At 43.4% G+C, this 18,890-nt stretch overlaps 1 protein-coding gene across 4 annotated transcripts in view; it reads right to left on the bottom strand.

Moving 5' to 3' along the window:
* The window catches only part of ncoa3 (nuclear receptor coactivator 3), a 63,469-nt gene extending 51,189 nt beyond the window's left edge, over window positions 1-12,280 (bottom strand). For all 4 annotated transcript variants that reach the window (XM_080727417.1, XM_080727415.1, XM_080727416.1 and 1 more), the window contains exon 1: window positions 12,206-12,280. The gene's annotated coding sequence lies outside the window, so the exon portion shown is untranslated. The remainder of the gene's footprint in view (window positions 1-12,205) is intronic.
* Between the last annotated feature and the right edge of the window lie 6,610 nt (window positions 12,281-18,890).

Consider the following 18,890-nt stretch of genomic DNA (forward strand, 5'->3'; position numbering starts at 1 on the left):
AGAAATATCGACATCCCGACTTCCTGCGTGTGCCAATGGTCAATGCATGTGAGCAAGTTCAGATGGATTGGTCAGCCCACAGGGGAGAGAAATGTTCATTTTATAGTAGGATAGTAGGATGAAGTCATGCTGACCATTCAGAAACGTAAAGACAGAAACCATTAAACAGGATTTTATAACTATGCATTTACCATTATAAAGGACTTTTCTTTTTCTTTCTAAGACTAGAAGGGTGCCTGGTGGCCATGCTAGTACATGTGCTCCTTGTGAGAACAGGGACTGACCCAGGCCAGGTTAACTTTGAATCAGACTCCCATCTTTTCGTGCATGTCTCTCCTCTCTCTGCACATTCCTATCTGAAAATATAGCATAACATGCCAAAATAAATAAGGGGAATAGGACATGAATTAAAGGTCCTATTCATGTCCACGGCCACTTAATGTGAAATTATTTTTGAATGGGTTGTTTAATTTACTGAGAGGTTCCTTAAAAACACTCCTTCTCTCACACACAACAAACATTTGTCTAGATAAAAACAAATGTGTTGTACCAGTATGGCTCCCTACACACACAGCCTACATATGGATGAAGGTGGTGAGGGAGAGAAGGTAGTTCAAAGCAGCGGGGAAAATGCTCTCAGAGCATTGCCTTTTCCTCAAGAAAACATCCCCCACCCCTTAAAAATCCACCCAATGTGCACACATATACGCACGCACACGCACACACACACACACGCTGTGTGTGCATCTCCCCATTTTTCTCACACAAACTGCAGAGTGCAGAAAAACCAGGGAAAATAAATGAAGGTGCAGACAAAGAGATGACAGATTCCTCTGTGTGTGTGTGTGTGTGTGTGTGTGTCCTGCATGCATCTTCCACCACGATCCATCATTAATACAGACAAAGAGCCAAGAGGGGCAGGACAGGAATCGAGCAGGCACGCATACAGACTCACCTACACGCACACACACACAGAGCTGCATAAAGCCGCACGTCCCTTCCAGTGATGCCTTCATCCACTAGAAGCGCTATGTGCGTTAATGTGGGAGCTTTGCAGATATGATTTGACCATCCCGATAAACACGGCGTCTTCCACAGAACACTGAGGCGGTGACCAAACCCATTGTGAGAGGCTGTGTGATCTCACACGGCTAATATTATGGAAATTAGTTCATTAATCAATGGCTAAACAGCCTTTTATCTGGCAAGTCAGAGCGCCAGCCAGGCCTGATCATCAGCCTCCCATGCTGCCCAGTCTGATAACAAACACACATCTTCTATCTGCAGAGGCAGTGGAGAAGAAAGCCAATCTAATCTAAGCATGGTCAATTTGACGTGGATGCCAGCCATTGAGATATCACTTTCAGGTATTGAAAATAGAATACACCTCGTAACATCATGGATAAATGTTACAAAGGTTCAAAGACTACAGTAACCATCTTTGTGCGCATGCTTCAACTGTGTCACAAATAAAAGTAGGGCTGTCACAATTATTACATAATCGTCTAATCGCAATTATTTGAGGTAATCACGATTATTTTGCATAATCGTTTCCATGTTGAGAAATGTTAATAGTTTCAAACACTTTCAAAAAGTAGTGGAAATAGCTCACAAGCTCACAACGCGTCGCATCGCGAAACGTTGTGAGCTTGTAGATCAGCCATTTCCACTATCAATGTTCTTTTTTAAGTATAAAATTGTCAAATATGTCAGTAATTTCCCCTGAGCTAGGGGCGGCATAGCTCAGGGGTAGAGAAACTGGTATTAGAGCACGAAGGGTATAAATCCCGAAGGGTTCCCAGTTCGAATCCGGGCTCCCCCTGAGATAATGTCGAAGGGTCCTTGGGCAAGACTCTGAACCCCTAATTGCCTCTGGTGAGTAGGTTGGTGCCTTGCATGGCTTCCTCCGCCACCGGTGTATGAATGTGTGTGTGAATGGGTGAATGTAATGCACAATCTATGTAAAGCGCTTTGGATTAAAAGCGCTATATAAATGCACCATTTACCATTTACCATTTGTATATTTTAAGTTATGTGTCATGATTGCCATGTGCTACTTCAAAGCCTACAAGCCAAACAGAAATGTAATTGTCAACGACAAAAACACAATTAAACCGTTAATCGCAGTTATGTAAAATGTCATAATCGTGACAGCCCTAAATACACCTCATAACATCATGGATAAATGCCCAAAGGTTCAAAGTACTACAGTAATAACCATCTCTGTGTGCAATGCTTCAACTGTGTCACAAATAAAAGGCCACTATTCATTTTCAGAATGCAACGCAACTCTCTTGCAATGATTTTCCCTCTCTTGCTTGCTCTTTCTCTCCCTTCGCTCCCGCCCTCCCTGCTCGGTCCCTCTCCCTCCTCCCTCCCTCCCTCCCTCTCTCCTCCCTGCTGGATTGGCGGAGTAAACACAGGAAGAGAGCAGGCTCTGTTCCACCCAGCCAGAGCAGGGGCTGGGCGTTCCTGCCAAGCTCCTGCGCTGGGGTCAAAAGTTTACTGTGGTTTTTGTTTCACCTTTCCTCAGCCAATCGCAGCGCCACGCTGCGGCGGTTCTGAACTCTGACCCCTGTGAAGAATTCCACTCAAAAGGAGGGTCTGACGCCAGTTTCACAACTAGATCCCTCCCTCCTCCTCCTCCTCTCCATTTTCCCCTTCTACTCTTTTTCCTTTTTTCCCCCCACGCTGGCCAGTTTCACTTGTTGACAGAACTTAGGTGAAAGAGATTCCAGGAGCGAGGTATGGTGGAGCCGTACGAAAGCACTGCCGATACTTACACGCTATAATCAAGCATTGAAATGAAACATAACAAGTCTGTGTAAATATACCCTAGTCGGTGCTCTTCGTATTACAAAAGAGGGAAATACGGAAAAGCATTCATTCGATCCGTCAAAACCTTAAAGCTTGTCAAAGATTCTTTTATTATTTATTTTTGCACAGTGAAACAAGCTTTTTTTTTTTACAGGTTAAACACATTAAATGTTTACTCCACGAGCAAACTCAGAAGAAAAAAAATCAAATCATAAAAAATATCCATATCACTTCAAATCATTCTTAAGACGGGTTCCCTCTATTCTACCCGCAGGGCCTTATATGTATAATGTATCCTTTCCAACACATGCCGCCCAGATTCAGGTTAACACTATTAAAAGCGTGTTTAAATGACTTATGAGGACAAGCTGGATACAGGGGTCACAAAGACCAAGTGTTGAAAGACAAGACAGACCGAAAGCCAACAACGGTGGAAGACAGAGAGAGAGAGAGAGAGAAGGGAGGAGGGGGAGGGTAGCATGCTAGGCAGGCGGCCTAACGCTCAGGAATCGTTTTCAGAATCAAATCAGAGTCACTCGGTCTGACTGGACACATGCGCACACACGTCCTCAGCCATAATCCAACTGTGGGTTTGTTTACGTCTCTGCGGCGCTGTGCTCTGCTCCATCTGCTGGTTGATTAAGCGTGCACGGCTAATCAAGTCCCTCGCACAACAAAGCACCAAGAGAAGGCCTGCAGGCGCTGTGGTAGGAGCTGACCATGTTCAGGTCACCAACAGCTTACATCAGGGTTCCCCAATAGGCGGCCCGCGGGTCATTTGCGGCCCGCGGGGGGCTACTGTCTGGCCCACACCAACACCAGTAATAATAGTGGTATAAGAGCAGCAACAACACTAGTATATCGTCGTTGTCGGGTGGAAATCTCGTATCTCCAAATTTGCACGTTCTTTCGCAAATCATACAAGGCCGTCTCACTAAAGTAGTGAAAACAGCAGATCTACAAGCACACAACGCCTCGCACCGCGAGGCGAATGGTTTTGGACATACAACATTTTCACCCGACATCGACGATATCTGAACTGTCGCAGTCGCTGGAGTAGTGGGAACGCCGCCGTCGCCCCCTGCAATGTTGTGGCCCTCGGCTTGGTACCCTAGACATAATTCGGCCCTTGGGGAAAACTAATTGGGGAACCCTGGCTTACATCCAGGGGAGAAAAAAGATAGGAGGGGGTCGTTCAGGCGTTCATATTATTTTTTGTCTCCGCCAGGCCGAAGGCACGGGGAGACTATGTTTTGCACCCTTTCTGTCCGTCCGCGTGTCCATCGTGCGCCCATCCGTCCGTCTGTTACCCGCTAATCTCTGGCGCCGATGGCCCGGTCGCGGCCACACTGTGTACACACTCTCCCTGGATGCCAATTCAGAAGCTCTGCCCCAATATTTTCACATGGGCCTGTTCTAGCACCACCATGAGGCCCATTTTTGGAAAACTTTGCACAGTACTCCTACAGATTTTGTCCAAAATCACGCAAATCGGTAGACAGTATGTCTACAGTCATGTGATCGACATGGCTTTGTCCGATTTTCCATATTCCATCCTGAATGGCTAAGATTGGCTTCCAAAGTTTGCAGGATTGCTCCGTTTTGAACAAAATGCCTCAAATCATGCATGCAGAGTGCAATTTTGGTGAAATCGTGCACACACATTCCCACTAGTGACTAGGCAGAAGAAGCAATGCCACTTCTTTTTTTTACCTATAACTCCATCGATCAGTGTCAAACTCTGTATGCACACTTCCCCAAGGAAAAACCTTTGCCCTGCATTTTTCACATCTGCCTTTTATAGCGCCACCAGTAGGCCGACTTATGTAAAACATTTTTGATATAACTGATATAACTATAATTTGCATGATAGAAAATCACGCAAATCCGTACACAGTATCTCTATAGTCATGTGATCAAGACAGATCTGTCCGATATTCCATATTCCATCCTAATTGGCTAACTTTGGCTTCCAAAGTTTGCAGGATTGGTCTGTCAACTTTAGCAAAACTAATTTTTGGAACAAAATGCCTCAAATCATGCATGCAGCGTCCGATCACCCTGAAAGGCCGATGAAGACATGTCACCCTTTCACCGGGAGGCCACAATAACATACCTGACCTGGCGGAGACCTGTGCTCAGAAGAGCACTGCTTCTAGTTTTATACCTGCCAATTAGGGGTGGCTCGATAAGCAAATTTGAGAATTGATGAATTAATGATGAATCTATACATACGTGAACACACATGTATTCCACAGTGTTGTTGCCTGTCAACAGGTAATTTATTGCCCTCCAACTTCCAGAAATGTTGCCACACCAGATGGCATTTTCCTTACTCACACTAGCAGCGTGGCAGCACTCAGTCATCTGGCTCATTAGGATCATCAAAACATCGCAAAAACTGCAGTTCTCTGCTCATCAACAGTTACTATCAGGAACAAATTGTTTGGAGAACTAAAAGAAAAAAATGGTTGTACACAGTGATGTTGCTAGGTTTTCAATGCAATGGGTCCCGGGACCCACAGGTGGTCATTCAAATGGGTCCCAGAATTATTTTATGGGTCCCGCGACGACACACGCATTAAGTATCAACGGTGAAAACATCAAAAAGGACTTTAATTTAAACAAATAGCTACTTGTATGTAGTTACAAGACGATCTCAATCATCTCATCAATAATGCCATAACGCACAGCTGTAGAGACTCCACCACATGCAGCTTAGCTGGTGCAGTGAAATGACTGATAGCAGGAAGGATAGAGTTGTATGCATCCTGGGGATGCAGTGATGCTTAGTTTAATGTGTCCTTTATTTAAAAGTATGCGACAGGGACGCAGGATGCAGGGCTAGTAGCATAACTGTCTACAGAATGTTGATCTTATTATTCATACATTGAAAATATAATCATTTGACATTTTACTGATTGATAAATCAGCAAGTGGCTGCAACCTCTGTGACAATAATATCAACGCCTACAATAAGGTGAAAGCTAATGGTCTTATGACAGGAGTTCCTTCCAACATTGTCCAGAGAGGATGAAACTTATCCTTGCTTGCTTCCTTGAGTCAGTGTGTTCAACTGCATGGAAAGAAGTGAGCGTTCAAACATACTGGACGAAATAATTGTGAGTGACAGCCATAAGCATGTTTACAGTTTAGGGGAAATAAGTAGCCACTAGACTTTGCTCCTGCTGATAGGTGTCCATGTTGTCATCATTGAGATGTTGTGAAGTCTCTATTATGAATGATGGCCAGCCCTAAAATGATGCCCCCACCAACTCAGTAACATGTCATTGCATAAGGGTGCGTTGCTAACCTAACCTCAGTAAAACCATGCCTAAATCTAACCCTAAATCGGACTAATGGGACGTCGGACTATTGAGATTTTCAAGAATTAAATATTTTTTACATTGCAAATAATGCTGTGTGCCCAAGAAGTAAATGTAGCCTCTAGGACATACATGGGCAACTGCTGGCCCCCACCTTCACTAATGCTGCCCGGAATACTGATACATTATTGATTTCAGCTGTTCCAATTCCAAACGTGCAAACATGACCCGCTTTAAATACAGTCTGAATTAGTAGCTTAATGACAAGTATTAAAACATTTGTCTTTTTATGTTGAATGTATATGTATTTAACACTTATGTTGCTATGATTTTTTCTCTTCAATGTCTCGCGTTGCCATGGTTACCATAGACTTCCATGTAATTGTGCAAGTGTGTAAAAAGTGCACGCCCATGCCTAGATGATGCACCACGTGTGTAGATGCTGTTCACAGCTTTCAAACAAAAAATTCCGCTTGGAAATCCGTTCAGGCATTCATGATTTATCAGCCATTATGTTTTCTTCAGATGTAAACAAACATGGCTGCCATGTTTGAAAGAATGGGTTGGTATGGGGGTTAAACATGCAATTTCGCGATCGCGATCATGCCTAATACATTTCTGGAGGTCCAAAAAAAAATTTTGAAAAAGAAATTTTTGAAAAAAAAAAGATTTTTTTTTTTCAAAAACGGCCCAAACTCGGGAAACTCGGGGTTGGCACAGCACTAGTACCAATACAAACTCGGGAAACTCGGGGTTGGCACCATATGTGTTAAGTTCATAAAGTTAACATAAGTAGGCCTATAACTAAATGCATTTGAAATGAAAAAGTTACTTTTCAGGATTCCAAAAATAGCAAAAATAGCTGATCTACAAGCTCAAAACACGTCGCAGTTTTGAGCTTGTAGATCGGCTATTTTTGCTACTTTTGTAGAACATGAATGTAGAATGATGGAGTAGGGCATTATTTTACGAAAGTTAAAATACGAGATAACTGCCCAATAGTATATGCAATGTGGCACTCTGGAGTGAGTGTGGAAATAAAGTGGCCCTCTCCATTTAAGTTGCCCAACCCTGCTCTGGAACTTAATGCAACTGTTTTAAACACCATTTTGGCCTGTGTATCATTTATGGACAAAATGTTGTCCTCCACCTGTTGCTGTATACTGTGAAACATGACATGAGGAACACAGAAGTGGATACTACTACTACTGTAACATTAATATGAATGAATATGCCTGTTTCCGTGTATCTGTGTTAACAGCATTCATGAACATGTCAAAGTTTTGTGTGCTGAGTGCTGACACAAAAGTGCCCTCTGGACTCCTCGTGTCACCGTTTCCCTTTTGGGACGTTCAAGCGTTCAAATGTACCTTCCTTGCTTAAACCAATATCTTAAAATTCAAATCTAGCTTTCATAAAACCACATGGGTGGTCAAATGGACAAAGCTGTCTGAGACTTAGGGACATTAATATTTCACGTTGAAGAGGGGGCATGCTGCATATGTACATGCCTGGTGAGAAATAATCCAAAAAAAGGCAGTTGCTTGCCCAATACTAATGGCGTTTTGGACATTAGTATTGGACAGCTATTATTTGCGGTGTGACGTTGTGGCAATTAAACTCTACCATCGTCAACATCAAGTTTGGAATGATACGACATCATTGTTAACCCAAGTGTCAGCTCAGCTCTTTAATAGGGACAATGACAGGGATCAGATGAGTGCCTCTTTGCTAGGAGCGTTGCCTTAACAACAGACCACATGAACAGGAGTGACGTCACAGTGCACAGTCAACAGAAGTAAATGTCAGGAGGAACATTTTTCCCTTCATTCGGTTTAGGGGGGTGGGGGTTACTCAATTAAGAAATATATAAGATTGTTTGGAAGGGTGGGGGGGGTACTACTAGCATAAATTAGTTGAAACGTTCCTAGCCGGTGTTGACGGCGCACTGTAGTAAATCTGGAGCCCACTTGTCTCCTCGACCCAGAATAGCAGGGGCCTCTCGCTTCGAACCTGGAATTCTGTGTCACTCAAGACTCGACTTTGCTCCGCGCTGACGGGGGCGGAGGCAGGGCAAACGCAGGGCAGGAAGAGGGTGGGCAAAATGTAGGCAGGAAGGGAGGGCAAAATGAAAGCAAGGTGGCCAACGTAGTAGTTGAGAAGTTCATCCAGAAAAGACATGCACACAGGTTTTCTCTTGTCCTATTTTTCAGACCAGAGCGAGAGAGAGAAAGAGAGAGAGAGAGCATCTGGCAACATTTATCTCACTAACCAAACTTTTTTTTCCTTCACCCTCCCTTTCTGCCCTCCCCAAACTTTATAAAAAGGGGCCCTAAACAAAACACAAACACCGTCTTGCTAACATTTTACAATGGTAGCAAAACCGGGACAGGGAGCTACCCTGCAGTTGGCTTGTTCAGGTGAACCCATTTTATGAGCATTCTTCAGCTGAGGGAGAGAAAGTTAAAGGGGGAGTTGAAGTTAAAGAGGAAGGGCAGAGAGAGGGGGGGGACAAAGCCCTTGGCACCCCCCTTCCCTAATAAACCCTGGCTTCATCCAATCAGCAGTGACTGCAAAGAGTGAACTTTTCCAAAGGCTTGCTGGTTATAAACTGGAATTGGGTGCAATGATTGCTTCAGGCTGCCCGTTTGGCTTTCAGACGTGTGCATGGCTCACATATGGCTCAACTAGCCTAGCATTTGGGTATTACCTCAGAGTTGAAGAAGAGGGGAGCGAGGGAATGAATGAGATGTGACTTCAAATACAGCCAGACTCCAAAACTGCACAGGCTGACTTGGACCACAGCGATGCAGCTGGCTGGGTTTCTCTAAATAGTGAAAAACAATCTAGATTCAGGCTCTCTCGTTTTATTCTCTCACTTGTTGAGGCAACGTTGCAGTGAATATATTTCAACAGTTGAAACAACCATCTTGTTGAGCAAAGGCTTCTATATTTAGCCTTTTAGGAGTGGGCAGCTAAACTAAACCTACCTGTTGAGTACTAGTACCATGGGCAATGGCATGTGATGTGCAGTCTGCTCTGCTCAAAACAACTTTATGAAATGTTATAAAAGGGGAATAAAAGTAAACGTACAAGAAAGAGGGACTTACATACTGACATGTGACAGGTATTCATACATTTTGTAGTTTGCACAAGAATGGCTTGATACAATACTCTTAAACACACGGCTAAAAACACTGCAGTTTTCAAGCTGTCACTCTAGTTTTAGACTACAATTCAACCAACCCCCCACCTCTCGTCCTGCAGCACTGACAGAAAGGTACGACAGAGAGGACTCATATTTCAATTAGGGAAACAATCAGGCTTTCCTTTCAGCACACCGCGTCTACAGGACTCCTCACGTAACCACCGATCCGCTGCCCACCAATTAATGTTACATTAAACAAACACACACACCTCGTGATCATTGGCAGCCAACTCGAAACGAAACTTATTATCTCACTCTCTCACTCCCTCTCCCTCTCTCAACAACACGCACACAGACCCTGACGACACACTGAAAGAATGCCATCTATTCAGACATCAATGGGGCAAAAAATGCAGCTCGACAAAGACAGAGTGTAGACAGTTATCAAAAAGTGGCCTCTCTGCCACACAAAGATTGGTGACCCCTGTGCGTCCATTTGGTTGCATTTGTACACAGATTAACACCCAGGATTTTTTCCACATATTTAAAAGAGAAATGCTAGGGCCTTGTTTACCATCACTGTTTCCCAAACAGCAGGTCGGGACTCGGGACCCATTTTTATGGGTCCCTTCGTTTCCTACATGTTATCTTTTTTATTATTATTTCAAAACATTTTCAAAAAACATTCCCCAAAAGGATAAGATTTCCATGTTTTTTCTAAGCAATTTCATTAATAAATACAACAAAACTAAGAAATGAAGTAGTGAAAATAGCCGATCTACAAGCTCACAACGCAGCGCGAAGCAAGCAACGCGTTGTGAGCTGTGTAGATCTGCTGTTTTCACTAGTTTGGGTCCCAGGCAAATGTCTAATTTCTCTATGAGCTAAAAAGTTTGGGAACCACTGCTCCAGATTGTTTGGTCAGACATTAATGTGTGACAGATTTTGAAATGCGAGACCAATCTTCTCACAACTGAATACAAACATTTTAATCAACGTTCTATTTTACATTCAAACCAACGGTGCAGTTAAGTCATCAATAATACCACAGAAACCAATACCCGATAATTATCAATCAGGTGGTCTGCTCTGACCCCAGTAACTGCCACCAAGGAGTCTTCTCTCAAATCCCATGAGAAAAAAAGTGATAAGTTAATGAATTATTGAGAGCATAGGGGCTGGCAGACAAAGACCAAAAGCCATGCATCCAAGTCACTTCTTCACCCCATCTGCAGTCAAAGAATCCCCTCAAAGATTGATTCATTGTTAACACAGCCTGACACCCTGTGTGAGGGAGAATGAAAGGGGGAGATAAAGGGACAGACAGAGAGAGAGAGAGAGGGGGGGCTCCATTTGCCAAGAATATGAGTAGACGCAGTTCATTGGACGGGTTCCCACAGTGGTCGTTCTGCCACCTACAAAAATACCACATACACAAGCTTGAGTAATGACATTCCATCAGACCCAAAATAAAGACAAATTTACCCGCCTTGGGATTGATGTTCCTCAGTCGCTGCTGCACCCATTCCCAAATCCATGCCAGACTATGTTATTGAAATGGCACGGGCATCATGCGTTGTAAAATATTACATTTATATTAAAACACGTCCAAATATATCAGAGAGAAGACAGCCGACTCACTGACACAAATGCCTAGATACAAAATAGCTACATCGTTTTAGACTGTTTTAGCTAAATCATAGGCAGGAATAAGTACAGCACTACTGTTAGATGCCTGCAAGTATTGGCAAGGATGCCTCCGGGCAAAGAGAACGACAGCACACCTAGACCTCAATCGTTTCATTTAAATGACTAAGCTGCCTCTTCGCTGTCTGTCTATACATGAGCAAGCTCTCAAAGAATGTTCTCTCGCCGTTTCAGAAAGTGACTGTTCAGCAAGCATGCACGCACATAGTGAAGAGTAGGAATCCTACCTGAAAGCTGCTGCATGTATTTCATGTGAAATACATTCTAACTATCTCTCACACACACACACACACACACACACACACACACACACACACACACACACACACACACACACACACACCAGAGCAGCCAAAACAAGCAAGAACGTGTAACCACCGTTGCAATCACAGATAAACACATTAAACTGCTACATCCAAGCAACAAACGACGTGGACTGTCCAGACTAGAGCCAGTGTGATCAGTGTGGCCCATTTACAATTCAGGTAACAACAACAGCCCAGTTCAAGTTGGGTTGCCATCAGTCAGTCAGTCAGTCACAAACAACGTAACATTAAACCTTGACATTTCTGCACAGGAAACTTGACAAAATAACAACTGCTACATTGTAGCTGGCGGACCGTCACCGTATGTTGCCACTGAACACATCGACAATGTCGTGCGCGCGGCGGTCACTGCCACTACAACAACTGGCTGGTGCTGCAGAGCAAGGGGAAACAAATCTACGAAAAAGTGAATAGAAACATCTTCAGTGAGGAGAAGATAGGGAACCCCATGGGTTCTCAAAGTTAAAATGTAAACGTGGTTTATGAGACGAGATCACCTATGTGATCTTCTCGTCCATGGCAGCCCATCCGATCTATAAAACCCATCTATCGAATTAACTTTGAAGCGGATAAGCTATATTTACACATGTTAAACCACCAACAGCCAACGCCAGGATGTATAAGAAGGCCACATTAAACAGGCAGATATCAAAGTGAACCTTATTGCAATAAAAGCAAATCGCAAACATTCCACAACAAATAGGCACTACTAGTCAGTGGTTCGTTGTCGCGGTGGAAACACAGCTCTGTTCAGCAACGGAGCGACACAAAACTGCATCGCTCAGATCGCTGGAAAAATGCACAGCAATAACAAATAAACACAATAGTGTTCAAAGCACTCGGGGGTTCAACAAAACGCCACCGAATAGCAGAAAACTCACCGGCTTCGATGTTTTCATTGAGTAGACCAGTTTCTTTTATCACCTCTATAAACTCTCCGCCATCTTCAGCAGGACCGTGTTTGTTTAAATGGGAAACACTCCCAAAGCGCAAGTCGCAAGAAGCGAGCTGGTAGCGGAGCGATTGGACTTCTGGGTAATGGCGTTGTATTCAACCAGGGTCCTCGACGAAACCAAATGGCTCGTTGAGCAAATAAACTACACGTAGGCTACAAGAATACCCATAGGTGATATGAGCAGCATGCGAGGATATTATTAGGGGACAGAAATACAAAAAAAAAAAAAAGCATGGATATATGTTTATAAATAATGTAGAAGCTATGCAAATAACAAGTTGCAGCCACAATGCCTATTAGTACAATTGTACTCAAACAAACATACTATTACGGTATGTGTCAAGCACCCCGACCCACCCCCCCCCCCCCCCCCCCCCACGCACACACACACACACACACACACACACACACACTTACTTTAGGCTACTTTTGCCTGATGTTATTTGCTGATAGAAATAGACTTATAGGTTTCTTTTTCTGGCCAAATATATTTGTTTGTCACAACAGAAGTGTTTGGTATTAGTTAGGTAGCCAAATATTAATAAAAAATAAAAAATGAATTACCCCATCACTGTACTACCATAGGCAACAACACTCAGCTCAGCCACTTTCACAGTTGAGTTATGTCAGCTACGAAAACATGATTCATGCTATTGATATGCACATATGACATATACTTATTTATGCACAGTATAGCGTAGCCTAGTAAATACTTCTTCTGGTTTTGGCCCAGTATCTGAAGTTACTGCACACATGAAGGTGCGTGCCCAGGCGAACCAACAGGAGATTGTGGGGAGCCATGGACGCTGGAAGAAACTGTCTCCATGGTGATCTCGTAGGCACACTAGTGTAGAATTTCAACTGCTGCATGGGGAAGGAGTGAGCAGGAGGGCCAACGATGGAGGGAGGGCATGAGGAGGAGAGGGGGGATGGGGGAGTTACTGGGTTTTTGAGGGGAGAGGAGGCGGTGTAAAATACTAGGTAATTAGCTCCTTACTTGCTCTTTCCTGTCTGGACATAATTCTATCCACAATCAGTACCAAAACATTTGAGGTGGAAAAACGAAAAGGGGAATGGAACAAATGACAGAGTTGAGGTGGACATTTACAACAAAAAAAAAGTTTTGCTTAAAACCTCTGGGAAGCATTGTAGGCTATGGAGAGTTGTTGAGAAATCCAGTGAAGTTCATTACCCTGGCATTGGCTTTTTAATAGCCTACTAGAAATGTCTGTGTATTGCAATGGGCACGTTATTCAAGTAGCCTAATTGTTAAGTTACTATACATTGATAATGATAACCAATCATCCAGCACACAATTTACACACGGGTCACATGATGCAGGCATGATTGAGTACAAATCAATAAAGAAATGTTAGATCATTTGCCAGCTTCTATGTGAAGCTTTAATAACAATGGCACATGAGTCATGACATACTGAGATATCTTCATAACAGAAACAACACTAAACAGGAAGCTTTGCACATTCCTGTTGTGCACGATAATTTTATGTGTATGTATGTGCACATAAGTGAGAGCCTCAATTACATTCCACATAGACCAAAGGGGGGGGGGGGGGGGTATGTTTGTGCCCCTTCCCCCACAAAACACCAAAAACTGACCTCCCCCTCTGACAGAGAGTGTGAGCCACTTCATCCCATCCCCCCTCCTCAGTCAGCCTCTCCACTTTGAAAGGACAGAAGATAACAGTTTGAAAGGACAAGAGATAGCCCCATAATCATTCATGTATTTAGATTGCTTTTTACCTGCAAACAACTAATGGCAAGCCTTTCTTTGCTCCAACCCCCACTTCTTCTCAGCACACATATCCAAAATGTATTACACAGCATAAGGACCATCAAAAACATGCCCACTTACAATAAGTGTGTGTGTCTGTGTGTGTGTGTGTGTGTGTGTGTGCGTGTGTGTGTGTGTGTGTGTGTGGTAAATGGTGCATTTATATAGTGCTTTTATCCAAAGCTCTTTACCTAGATTGTGCATTACATTCACCCATTCATACACTGATGGTGAAGGAAACCATGCAAGGCACCAACCTGCACATCGAGAGCAACGACACTAACTCTGGGGGAGCCCGGGATCAAACTGGGAACATCCAGCCGCTCTGCTGGCCACTCTACCCCTGAGCCACTGCTGCCTGTGTGTGTGTGTGTGTGTGTGTGTGTGTATGCGTGCATGTTAAGTTTTATGAAAGTAGAACTCTGGTGTTGAAAGAGAACAGTGTTTACAACAACATAATGCTATTCCTTGTTACTAATGTGCAGATGCAATATGGATGTTATCACAAATAGCTGGCTTACATCAGAGCCTTGTATCAGAAAGTTCTGCCAATGCGGGGTCAGAAACAGCGCCGGTCACGTGGTTCATGTAACTTGAAATGTCACTTTTCCCTCATAGACTCCAAGGCATTCTGTAAACTTCTGGTTTGCGCTTTGTTCGTGCTATTCATAGAAGACCTGGTCCCATGAAGTGAACGGAGGTGACGCAACTCTCCAATAGAGGGCTCTGGCTTATATCAGGGATTTCTTTTAAAGAACAGTAGCTTAATATCAGGACCTTTTTATGGAGATCCCTGATGTCATCAATATTAAGATCTAATAGGACTTCATATGAGAATGCCCATATGGAAGCCACATCGGCCACATACCACACTAACAGAATCGATATATGGCCAAGACAGATGGCCAGACAGCCCATATCTGTGTGGCTGTGTAGCTACAGACAGGGATCTCCATATATGGGCATAAAAGGGATTGTATGTATGATGTCAGATGTCATATACTTTCACATAACGAATAACTGAGTAAGCATGTTTGGGGTATCACAGCATATCTCCATATACAGTACATGGATCTCCATATATGGGTACCAGGAGTCTCCATATATGGGTAACTGGTCCGATATACCGGTACATCATTGGCCAGATGGCCAAGACATGGCACAACCTCGCCCTTTAGGGCAAGGTAGCTTGTCGCCCTTAGGCGTCTTACTGGTTAAGTAGTATTAGTAATATTACGTATTATTAGGCACTCGTGTCCGACATCAGTGAGATACTTATGTAGCACTGACTAGCATTGACTGTTATGGACACTTTATTTGGTTAAGGTCACTTTTTTTTGTTTGGCACTGCATGCATTAACTGTTCTTGACACTTTATATTTTTTTAGGTTTTTACCTACATTAGGTTTACAACTGCTCTGTATTGTTGATTCTTCTTTTTTTGCTTTTCGCTGTACACAACAGTACCTTTTTCTTTTCATACTTCTCTGTAACTTGGTAACTGCTGTGCCACCTCTGGGCAACTGACTTTCCCCCTTGGGATAATAAAGGTATCCATCGTAACACTCAAGGTAGTGTAAGTGTTCTTTTTTGGCTTAAATATTCTGATAATCATATTTGTAAAGTAGCAGGAGACCATCTCTCCAACTCTACGCTAAACATAAAATAAATATTCAGTCAAGATACACATTTTATCCCAGTCCCAGCTCCAATATTGTCTGGTCATTCTTTTTGTTTAATCACTTCCAACTTCAATTGTTGTAAATAAATAGCATGCATTATGTATGAGTTCTCTCCCCATATTAGACAACATTCTCTCTTGGCTAATTCCCATTGGGGTCGCCACAGCAGATCATCTACTTCTATCCGGTTCCTCTGTGACTCCAGCCACCTGCATGTCATCTCTCACAGCATCCATAAACCTCCTCTTTGGCCTTCCTCTTCTCCTCTTTCTACCTGGCAACTCCATCTTCAGCATCCTCCACCCAATGCAACCCTCATTCCTCCTTTTCGCATTGTCCAAAGCATCTCAACCTCGCCTCTCTTGTTTCTCCTCTTACCTGGCAGCTCCATCTTTTTTTTTTAAGATTTGTTTTTGGGCTTTTTTTTATGCCTTTATTGGATAGTACAGTAGACTGACAGGAAACGGGGGAGAGATGGGGGAGACGGGGAGAGACATGCGGCAAAGGTCGTCCGGATCGGGAATCGAACCGGCGACGCCGCCAGGCATCAATGCCTATATGGTATGCGCTTAGACCAGTAGGCCACCGGGCACCCCGGCAGCTCCATCTTTAGCATCCTTCTCCCAAATGTACCCCTCATTCCTCCTTTTCACATGTCCAAACCATCGCAACCTTCTAACCTGGGCTGATCCTATATGTAATCATTCCTGATCATGTCCTTCCTTGTCACTCCTATTATGAGAATAGTAGCATCCTCAATTCTGTCACCTCCAGCTTCGCCTTGTGTCTTCGTCAGTACCACTGCTTCCAAGCCGTGCAGCATGGCTGGTCTCACCATACACTTTTAACATCTTCCCTCCCCCTTCTGTCACAAATAACTCCTGACACTTTCCTTCATCTGTCATCCTTATTGGATAACATTAGTGTCCCGAATTCTGTTTACTGAATAGCTGGAGAGATGGGGACCCAAGTTGTCAGTAACAACTTGTTGTTCTGATAAATGATTGCTATAATTGGAGAATATCAAAAGCCTACCTGTAGTTTACAGCTATTAAGTGAACACACACTGCATCGGCACATTAGTAACAAGGAATAGCAATAACACTGTTGAAGTGCTTCTCTTTCAACACCAGAGTCAAGTAAGCCAAAGCCGCCACCACACACACACACACACACACACACACACACACACACACACACACACACACACACACACACACACACACACACACACACACACACACACACACACACACACACACACACACACACACACACACACACACTTTAAACATGACTTTTAACTTGTCTGTTGCAATTTCAGCTTCAGGATTCTGAAATAGATAATTGAAAATTAACATTAAATGATTGCGTCTAAAACCACTGGTGAAACTAGCTTCTGTGCAATGATGTTAAAAATGAAGATTGCTCACAAAAAGTCTAACTGTTGTACCATAGGCCTACATGTAATTTAAGTTATTGTCAAGACCACACAAGCTCGAGGACGCCATCTAGAGGACTACTGTTTAAATTACTATCACGTTCAATGAAGTGGGATGAAGCACCTGTCCTGTCTGTCGGAGGGAGAGACAGAGACGCCATCCCCATGTACTTTTATGCATATCTTATTCTGATCCTTCTTCTGGACATGATGAAGCAGAGAACTTCAGTGAGCTTAATAACATGTGTTAAAGGAAAGCGTTTGGTTACGATATGAGCATGCGAAATGTCATCTCCTAAACAACACACTCCAACCACTCCAATGTGACCCACACATGCATTGCATTTGGACACCTTGGGTGAAAATAGCAGATCTACAAGCTTGTAGCTCGGAACCGGTGCGCTAGAGAACACAGCACAGCAGGAAATCCAACTCCCACTCCTGGGCAAAGGTATATTTTATCTTTTGGGTCTTAAGCTAAAACGTTTGGGAACGAACGGTAACTTGAACCACTGCTCTAGCGTACTAAACTTAGAGGTATTGGAATTCATCTGATTACACTGCTCTGATCCATATGTTTAAAAATATATGTGCCAAAATGCCACATTAAAAGAGAAAACACGTGTGTCTGTGACCGTGGGTCTGTGTCTCTGTCGTCACGTCACTCAGTGTTGACTTGAACACAGCACCGTTGTAGCACTGAAAACACACATGTCGTTGTTCCTCCACAAGAGGTCGTTGCTATCAAGGTTACAAAATCACCTGAGTCGGGACGAAAATAACTCCATTTGTGGCAATGTGTGCTACTGTGCTTTTATACCAATGTTTATCTAAGAAATGAAATAATATATATAGCCTATTACGTGTCTCGTGTTTCGAATGTGGCCGTTGGTAGGATAATGTTACAAAAAAGTATAGTAAAAATAATAAACAATGATTGCACTAATCTATCTTGGCCAGTTATATCTTGGTTATCAACAGCTCAAAGCGCGTATGTGGTCAGTGACAGTGAGTCATCAAATAGCTTTGGATCAAGCCCTAGTAGGCCTATTTTAACGAGTCAAAATGTTGCTTTCGTATCTAAAAGCATAGCCTATTAAGCTATCAGGACAACAACATAACATGCATACAGTAACATGGCCTTATGAAATACATGTCAACATAGCAGTTTTTTTTAAACCGCTCAAGTGACGAAACAAAGATTCCACTTAATAACGAGTGTGCTATTTGTATATCAGGTTTTTAATTCCCCGCTTCCTGTCAGCCGATAGTTTAACTTTAGGGTGGGATCTACTGAGACAAAGGCCTCCTTGAGCACACAAACCGTAGGTAGGCCTGAGGCCTGTGCTTTATCAAAACATCTGTTGCCTGCCTCTACTTGAAAAACACGAACACGTTCAATATTGAACAGCAAGGCGAAGAATGTGACATCTGTGCGCAACAATTTTGGCAGTCTGATTTGTATTATTTTTTGTTTTATTTGGAGTGGACCAAGCTCTTCTGCATGTGTCTGTTTACAGCGATCTGCCCTTTGCGAAACAAAAGACGAGCAGCCCGGAAATAAACTAACCAATCAGCTCCGGCCTTACATCTCCTCTGTGCAAGTGGCCACTCCTGGCGCGCCTTGCTTCTATCAGAGCGAGCAGTGAATCACACGGCCTGCCTGCCTTGCCTGGAGAGAACCGTGGCTGCTG

This window comes from Nannobrachium achirus, assembly GCF_963921795.1.
Source record: "Nannobrachium achirus genome assembly, chromosome: 6".
Lineage (NCBI taxonomy): Eukaryota > Metazoa > Chordata > Actinopteri > Myctophiformes > Myctophidae > Nannobrachium > Nannobrachium achirus.